At 49.9% G+C, this 9,309-nt stretch overlaps 1 pseudogene across 1 annotated transcript; it reads left to right on the forward strand.

Moving 5' to 3' along the window:
- Positions 1-6,742: 6,742 nt before the first annotated feature.
- On the forward strand, positions 6,743-7,704 carry LOC308345479 (5'-AMP-activated protein kinase subunit gamma-1-like; annotated as a pseudogene). The gene has a single exon. The product of its transcript is annotated as a 5'-AMP-activated protein kinase subunit gamma-1-like (transcript).
- Positions 7,705-9,309: the final 1,605 nt, after the last annotated feature.

Genomic DNA, 9,309 nt, shown 5'->3' on the forward strand with positions numbered 1-9,309 from the left:
TGAAAATGTTTCACTGATGACCTATCTCACAGGTTCTGTGTTAATGCGCCTTCAAAGTTTCATTCCAAGGAAGATGGTTTTCTAATACACGGTGCTTATCATGCAGAAGACGGGGCAGACAGGTGCCGCCGAGGGAAAGGGCCATAAAGGAGGGCAATCAGGCAAGACCTTTTCTGTGCCAAAAAGAAGAGTAGAAAGAAGGTAGGCGGAGAGAAACTTCTAGAAGGGGAAGTAACTGCTGCTGGAGGCAGGTGACCAAGACCAAGGGCTCTCCTGCCTCCCTCTGGTCTTCCAGTGTCTCTGGCCACGCCAGGGGGTGAGAAAGGACAGGGGAGTCGGTCTTTTCTCTGCTTGGATGGTCATGCCAAGCGCCAAGGAGAGCTGGAGGCCTGAGTGCGAGTCACAGAAACAGCCTTCAGCACCAGAAGCATTGATAGGAATGTAGTCCAGGGACTCTCGTGTGAATGAGTAAGTTCCTACTGTCTTCTTTCAAGATTTAAATGCCCAAGAGAGAGCACCTACGCAGCCTTGCATGGGTCAGGTTCCCACCTGCTCCCCAGTTTGACTAGGAAAAACTGAAGCCGTGCTGGCCTAAGATGGGGCCATTGATGCCGACAGGTGTCCCGTACACCTGCAGAAGTCTCGGTCGGGTGGGCAGCTCTGGGAAAGAGAAAATCCCCAAGTGTTTATCCGTCTGCGGGGTTAGAAGTGAGGAGTAGAGGGAGAAGGGACCCATCGCCCTCGCCGGTGGGGGACAGCAGGTGCTGTGCTTTCTGGGCGACACTGTCTTCTGTCCTTACGACAACCCAGCGAGCAGAGTACTCGCATTTACCCCTTTTACAGAGGAGGAAAGCCAGCTTCAGCACAGTCAAGGGATTTCCCTAAGACCACACAGGAGTAGAGAAAGGAAGAGGTTGGAAGCCAGAGAAACAGCTCTCCGGCCCGGGTCCTGGATGCAGAAGTCCAAGAGCAAAGGCACAGACCCGGGTGTGCATTCTCCCCCACAGCCTCCTGGTCTACCCCTCAGGCTGCCCGGAACCTGTTTCTGGGTAAGACTTCTCCTCAAAGAGCAGAAGCGCTTCTGCCGCTAAATGCACAACAAACAAAATGTTTTTTCAAACCTCCAGTGTAGGTGAATAGACCAGATATTTCCAGATTCTAGCCCCTGAAGACATGGGAGGCATCGCCGAAGAAGTCGACAGTGTATGGCTGAAAGGTCCGGGTGGAAGCACTTCTTGGACAGTAAAGACAGTTACAGAAAATGGTGCCAGTGAGCATTTAATGCCACCGCGGTAGAAGAAAAAAAAATTCTGTGATTGGTTAAACTTCCATGTTAATTCCTTCCAGTTTGGTCATTGCTACAGTAAAGTCATCGGGCTTAGTCAGCTTGCGGTCCTGGGCATGTGATACATTTGTATCATTTAAAGTTGAAACTTTTAAAGACAGAGTCAAAATTAGAGCCTGTTTTAATAAAAAGCCTGAAAATTATTACATGTCATCTTGATGCTTTAAACTGTATTTTTAATGTTTTAGTTCTTATATCAATTATTGGTATGAAATGTTATTTTATTTGGCACTTTTCTTCAACTCAGTGCACCCAAACTATATTCTTTAGTCCTCGTATTAATTGGAAATATCCCACCATATCTGATTCTATGTGCAAGAGCTGTGCTCTCTTAACAGTGACAGTACTCAATTTTAAAGTCTCTACTATATGATTGCACAGGCTGTAATTTGTGCCCAAAAGCTTTTGTTAATATTTCTACAAACCGTGAGGCTTTTATGTGGGTTCCATTGTACCACAGATCTCTAAAACCTGAAGTGTGCGTCCTCATCTCCCTCCCTTTACTAAACAATTCCGCTTTCAGAGTTACTGTCTCTCACTTTGGGTGACACGGAGTGGTCCACGCACAGCCTCAGGGGGAAGGGGGATGGGGAGCCACAGGTCTGTGACCCTTGCATTTTCCTTCTGGACTCTCCATGACCGTTAGAGGACACATGAATGAGGACCAGGGACCCAGGCCCGAGAAAACCATCCCTATGGCTACGCTCCGGGGGCCTCAGTCATTTCCACTGTAAAATGGGGATAATGACTCTCAACTACACGGTTAAGAAAAATGTTAATGCACGTCAGCAGGATTCTTCACAGGGGACAAGGCGATGTGTCCTGCTCGTTCTTTTTCGAAGGATCTGGTAATCCTCGGTGGCGGAGAGGAGAGGTAGCTAAGAACATAGGTTCCCCTCCGCCTCCACTGTTAACAGCATCTGACTTCGGGCGAGTTACGGAGCTGTTCTGCACCTCCCCTTCTGCATCTCTGAAAGGATGATAATGATGAACACATTTTGTTAGAGGGAGTCGGCAGCAGACTGACACCCCCTCTCTGGGCCGCCATGCCCCCAAGTGCAGCAGAACTGCCATATCCCTCCAGGAACAACAACTTGGAGTGCTTGTGCCTCTTTGCGCCGAGGAAGTCTCTTTTAGATGCAGATACAATTATGTTTGATGAAGATAATTGAGATGGAGCATGAGAGATGGAACATTTGTTTCTTAAACTTGTTTATAACCAAGTGAGAGTGGAGCTTTGCTACCTCTGATCTAAGGAATTTATGGGGGAGGGGGAAAAAAGACAAATTCTGAAAATTTTCACTACGGAAGCATCTGGTGATCAACCAGATGGAATGAATTATAGGCACCACTCCTATAGAACAAATAGCAAAAAAATTTGATAACTATTAGTAATGAAACATAAATGTAATTTTATAATTTGGCCAGCTGGCTTTTACAGGCTTCTGTCATTATCTTGAGAAGTAGGACATTTTTCAAATCTGAAGCTGAAAAACACAGGCTGAAATTAAATTACACGTACCATCCGGGCGTCATGACTTCCAGGGACTGGTGAGGACAGGGAGGCGGTCAGAAAATCTGGTTTTGCTTCTGCTTCTGGTTCCTGACGCATTCCTACTTGGTGAATAATTCCAGGTAGGACACCCAAAGTCTTTCAATCCATGCCAACCCTAATTACAGGGTCTTCGTGGGGATCAGCAGAGACCATGAAGATGCAAGCATGTGGTGAGCTATAAAGAGCTGTACTTGCTTGGGAATTTCTCATTGTCCAGTGATCCTGGCCTTCATGTTTTCTCATGTACTTAAAAGGAACCTTAATACATGACTTCCCATTGTTTCAGATATCGAGTAAGTGCTTTGAATACATTCTCATTCTTACAGCAGCCCTCCTATTCCCCAACTTACAGGTGAGGAGACAGAGATTCAGAAAGACAAAGTAACTTGTCCAGGTTCCCACTGGTCAGTAAAAGCAGAGCTAAGACCCCAACCCAGACTTAGCTGACTCTAGAACGACTAGAAGCTGTTGGTCTGTGAAGACTTTGTGAGGTAGTCAACGGTAGCAGAGGCCTCTTTATCAGAATAAAACATGAGGATTCTTGATGGATTTCCAAGCAGTAAAGAAGGCAAGAACTATTATTTATCTGTAAACGGTCCAACTTTCCGGCATCTTCCCAGCCTGCATGTTCCCGTCATCCTCTCCACTCATACAGAAAGTCACTCTTACTTCCACTTGGGCTCAGGTATCGTGGGTGCTACTCTCGCTGGGTATCACAGGGAGACTGTAACATTATGGCCTCCTAAGAATGTTCTCCCCAATCCCAGGCCCGGTCTATCATCCTGGCTTGGAATCTTCAGATCCCCAGGTGGTCCCCACGTGAGACATCTCCCACAAGCACAGACTTGGTGGAGGGGGACGTACTTGGTAAGCAGTTGGAGAGAGTCAAGAATGGTCAGACTGAATGAAGAGAAGCCGGGGAAAGCCAAGGGCCAACACAACCAGGCTTCCTCCCTGACAATGTTGTCCCCAGGCTGTCCCCGTATCACAGGTCCTAGAGAGGATGAAAATTACACTTCTTTCCAGTCTCTGCTCTCAGGGGCTTTACCCTTAAGTACTAGAGGTAAGACACATAGGCAATTGCTCTTTAAATAATGCAACAGAGGGGCGCCTGCGTGGCTCAGTGGTTAAGCCTCTGCCTTCGGCTCAGGTCATGATCCCAGGGTCCCGGGATCGAGCCCCACATCAGGCTCTCTGCTCAGTGAGGAGTCTGCTTCTCCTTCTCGCTCTGACCTTCACCCCACTCAAGTCTGGTTGTCTCTCTGTTCCTCTCCCCACTCTGCTCTCTCTCAAATAAATAAAGAAAATCTTAAATAAACAAATAAGGCAGTAGATTTCTGGGTAAGTAATACACCTCGTTCCTACAGAAGCGAGTACGTGGTTTTACAGATGCAGTAAACAAGATGAAATCTGCTTTACACGTTGATGAACAGCAGCCTCCGGGCACAGGGAGTTGATCGGACATAACTATTTATGCTTGGTTCACCATCCAGGGCAAGGATTTACAGCTGCTCTTACAGATCGGAGCAGGGTGTATGTCCACGACCACGTGCCTTCACACCACAGAAAGCAGGAGGCTGCAGCCAGGGGGGAACCCAGCTTTCATAACTTTCAGTGTTGCTGATTCTTTCTCAGAATGCTAGGAGTCTTTCTAGGATCAAGGGGAGAGAAAAGAGAAAAGGAATCCTATTTCTAGGGGCACCTGGGTGGCTCCGACAGTTAAGTATCCCATGGGATCCCATCCCTGAGTCCTGCATCAGGCTCCCCGCTCAGTGGAGAGCCTGCTTCTCCTTCTTCTTCTGTCCATGCAACTTGTGCTCTCTCTGCGTCTCACTCTCTATCAGATAAATAAACAAAATATTTTTTAACAAAAAAATCCTATTTCTGGAATCACAGTGTTTTTCCCCATCAGAATGTTTTTAGAGAATGTTCTAGAATGCCTACTGGTGACTCTCATTGGACAGATGAGTAAACTGAGGCTGTGGGAGAACCAATGGCTTGTCAATGTCACACAGCTAAAGGTGAGGACTAGAACATTCTCCCTGAATTCAAGTGGCCTGGAAGCCAGTTTCTGTCAACTGGAAGAGAGAGAGAAGGGAAGAAAAGAAGGAAAAGGGGGCGCCTGGGTGGCTCAGTGGGTTAAAGCCTCTGCCTTCGGCTCAGGTCATGGTCTCAGGGTCCTGGGATCAAGCCCCGCATCGGGCTCTCTGCTCAGCAGGGAGCCTGCTTCCTCCTCTCTCTCTGCTGCCTCTCTGCCTCCTTGTGATCTCTGTCTGTCAAATAAATAAATAAAATCTTAAAAAAAAAGAAAGAAGGAAAAAGGAAGGGAGGAAAGACAGAGGGAGGGAGGAAGGGAGGGAAAAGGGAGTGGGGAGACAGAAAGAGAGAGAGTCATATCCGGCCTTACCATTCTAATGACTGGCAGCAGCAGCAGCGGGAGAGCCAGCCAGCCAGGAGAGCCCCCAACCTTGAAAGCGCACTTGGAAGTCTGCAGGAGCAGAGCAGCGGCACTGTATTCAGCCACTGAGATTGCAGGCTGCTCCTGCCGCTCTCACCCCTCACCTAACCCAGCTGTTGTTCCTGAAGGCAGAGTGAGGATGCATGCGGTGGGCCAGGAGGCTGGATCTCCATGTTACACGAAGGCACTGCATTCAGAAAGACTGTCCCCTGCCGCCAGCAAAGGCAGACCAGGTGCCCCCCGATCCCACGGGAGACAGAAGCGGAGCCCTGTGTGTCAGTGGTTACTTGCTGAACTTGGCAAGATCTTACAGGAAAGAGCCACACTCCGGAAAGACGCGGCTGGTTTATAGGCACACATGAAAGGGAACGGAAAGATGTCAGGTACCTGCAACAGGGAGCCCTGAAAAAGCCAAATGCTTCTAGACCCCACCTAGCACAAGACGGGGACTGGAAAAGGCTTTGGGTGGCAAAAACCCAGTGAAAGGTCTCAGGGGACTCGAGTGGCCCCAGGCACCCACCGCACTAAGGACGTGTCCTTCTCGAGGGTGGCTTTCCACAGAAGGGAGGTAGCTGCCTGACCCGGAGTGTGTAGGGGTGGGGGAGCAAGGGAACCAGGACCGAAATCGAGGGGAGGGGGACTGCTAGCACATAGCACTGAATGCAAATAAAGAACTCAGAATCTTCCCAGTTCCACAGGGAATTATACATCGCTAAAGAAACTCCATTAAAAAAAAAAAAAAAGAGTTCTGACTCTCACCATAATGCTAGTGCTTCAGGGGAAAGGGGCAGGAGAAGTGATACAGCTCCCAAAGAAGGCGCTGGTCTGCACACTCGCTTCCCGCACGGTCAAGGAAAAGTTTTCCAGACGGTGCAGCCAGGGGCCGCGGATGGCAAAAGGCTCTAGCAGCCCTCCCCACTCGGGTCCCCCTCCAGGACAGACTTAAGCCCTGAAGCCCCAAGGCATACCTTGTAAGCACCGAATGACCTCCCTCCCCGCGAATCTAGAGTGGTTCTAGCTACTTACTAACCTTGGGAGGATGGGAAGAGTCACTCAATCATTTCTGTAAGGCTTTATTCTCGCAGCTGAGACAGGATTCCGGAGAGTTCCTTCCAAAAAACTGAGCCGCTGTCTCATTAAGAAAACTTTCTCCATGGCCAAGGCAGGAGGGAGGCTTCGGGATTCCACGGCTGAGAGGGACCAGAAGCCACTGTGTGGACAATGGGCACTCCCGAATCGCACCAGTGGGTGTGGACACAACGTCAACACTTTCTGAGGGATAATTTAAAAGGCCTTTAAAAATGCGCATCCCTTCCCTCCGCCCCTCCTGCCCGGCTATCAGAGAGCTTCCTAAAGCGAGCAAACCAGGTCAGCTCCTCTTGAAATGGAGATGGTCTCTTCAGATTGCTCCCCAGCTGTGGGAACTGAGCATCGTCCAGAGAGCCCAGAATCCAACAACAGTGTGTTCTTCCCTCATGAAGTCTCCTCGCTGCTATGACCCGATTCCCACAAGCTCCAAATCGGTTCTATTTGTGACTCCCCTGCAGGCGAAGCAAGCTTTCTTTGCTTCGGTGACTAATGGAGTACGGGCCGCCCCTCCGTGGGATGGTGAGAAGCAGAGTTTTGTCGGCACGCTGACCGTCCCCGGGCCCATCAGGAGCCTGCGTCGCTCCTATAAATCAGCCTCGGTACAGCTGCATGAGCTAGAAGAACACAAGACAGAAACTTGGAGACAGGTGTCCCTACAGGACTCCTTCAAACCACTCGTCCGCACTCCGAATGCCAGCTCGTTTGATGCTGTCTCTGCGTTAATTAGAAACAAGCCCCACAGGCTGCCAGCTGCTGACCCGGAATCAGGCAACACCTTATACACGCGCACCCACAGGCGCACCCTCACGTTCCTCAAATTGTTTATCACTGAGTTCCCCAAGCCAGAGTTCACGTCTAAGCCTCTGGAAGAGCTAGAGATCGGCACCCATGCCTGCACCACCACCCCCGTCTATGGGGCTCGGGGGATCTTTGCGCAACACCGAGTCCCAGCACTGCCAGTAGCGGATGAGAAAGGGCGTGTGGTGGACATCTACTCCAGGTTTGATGCTATCAATCTGGCAGCAGAAAAGACCTACAACAACCTAGATGTGTCTGTGACCAAAGCCCTGGTCACATTACTTTGAGGGAGTCCTCAAGTGCTGCCTGCATGAGACTCTGGAGACCATCATCAACAGATTGGTGGAAGCAGAGGTTCACCGACTTGTCGTGGTCGATGAGAATGACGTGGTCAAAGGCATTATATCTGGGTCTGACATCCTGCAGGCCCTGGTGCTCACAGGAGGAGAGAAGCCCTGAGCTGGGGAAAGGGTCAGGCAGCACCAGGGGATATGCCCCCCTCACTGCCTGCCCCACGTTCTAGGAACCACGGATGAAACCTTGAGCACTGGGACTCTGTTCCCTGCTCGGGAGCTGGGGAGAACGGATTTTTAGCTGTCCGTATCCTAACACATACAGCCTAGCCCAGCCTAGCCCCTGCCCTCTTAGCTAGAGCCCCCTTTCTGGGCGAATGATGGGCTGTGTGCCCCTCAGGGCAATTCTGATCTCTAAGACGTCCCCAGACCTCACCCAGCCTCCACCTCTCTCTCTCTCTCTCTGTCCTTGACTCCACCCTAAGATAACAGCACAACAAAACTCTTCCTGAAGATATTTTAATTCATCCCGTCTCATGCCCTATGGAGGAGGCTGAGTCCATTTAGTGACATTTCTTCCCATAATGGGAGTTGGGAGGATTGTGGGGAGGAGGGTCTTTGGGTCCCTGTGCTATGTGCACATGAAGGGGGGTGGGGGTATGTGGAGGAGGAGGGCAGCGCCGTTAGCTGACGCTATTGCTTTTCATGGCAAGCCTAATTAAAATGACAGGAACCTCAACAACAACAACAAAAAAATGCACATCCCTGTTAACCCAGCCCTCCCACTTTTAGAATTGCACCTGCAGAAGATAACTGCAGATTTTTGCAAAGATGGTCACTGAAATTTCCATCATGGAGTCAATTCCCTACTGTGCAGACTTGGATATGCAAGAAATATCAGTATCACTTTGTAACTTACAAATTAAAATGAAGATATCGGCAGCTACACCCATTTGTGTCAGGCAGGTGGGAAATCCATCTTGGCTATTTGGGGGAGATGCGTCTCCCCCAGAGCCTGCAGTCAAAGGAGTCTGGAATCTTCTGCTGAGCCCAGTCTCGGTGGAGATGGAAGGTTTCTTTGTCCAAGCTGACAGAGCGTCTTCTGGTCATGCCCCCTACCTCCGAGCCTTGCTGGGGGTGGGGACACTTGCCGAGGCTGAGAGCCCCATGCCCAATGCCAGCCCCCCAGCCACCATTCCCAGTGCCCAGCCAGACACACATTCTGCCCCCCCCCCCATTTATAAGCCCCAGCTCCTCCCCAGACAAAACCACTTTGCATAATCCCCTCAGTAAAGTGAAATTTATCCAAACAAAAGCATCTTCACAGGCCAGTACCACAAAGGAGCCCAGGCTCTGGTTTCCCTTTGAAAAGGAGGGAGAGCGAAAACAGAAAACCCAGTTCCGGGAGAAGGGGCACAAAGGACCCGCAGTCCTTCGTGCTCTTCTCCTCGGGGACACAGAAGGACAAGGTGTCCTTGTCCACTACTCCGCGCCTCGAGGACAGCCAAGCTATTGGGAAAGACGGAACCGCCTGCAGCGCGAGGACATCCCGTTCCCTACAGTTTGTCCGGTCTATGGAATGGGATGCGGGGATGGAAACGCGGATATAGAGCTTTAGTTACAGGAAAATGTTATTTTAAAAAACAGGTTTTTGTTCTGGTTTTTTGTTTTGTTTTTGTTTTTGTTTTTGTTTTGTTTTAAAGGGGCAGGAAAGTCGAAAACCAAGTGGCAGCAAAGTGTTTAAACATTGTCTCCCTGCTACAAACCCAGG

This window comes from Martes martes (assembly GCF_963455335.1).
Source record: "Martes martes genome assembly, chromosome: 7".
Lineage (NCBI taxonomy): Eukaryota > Metazoa > Chordata > Mammalia > Carnivora > Mustelidae > Martes > Martes martes.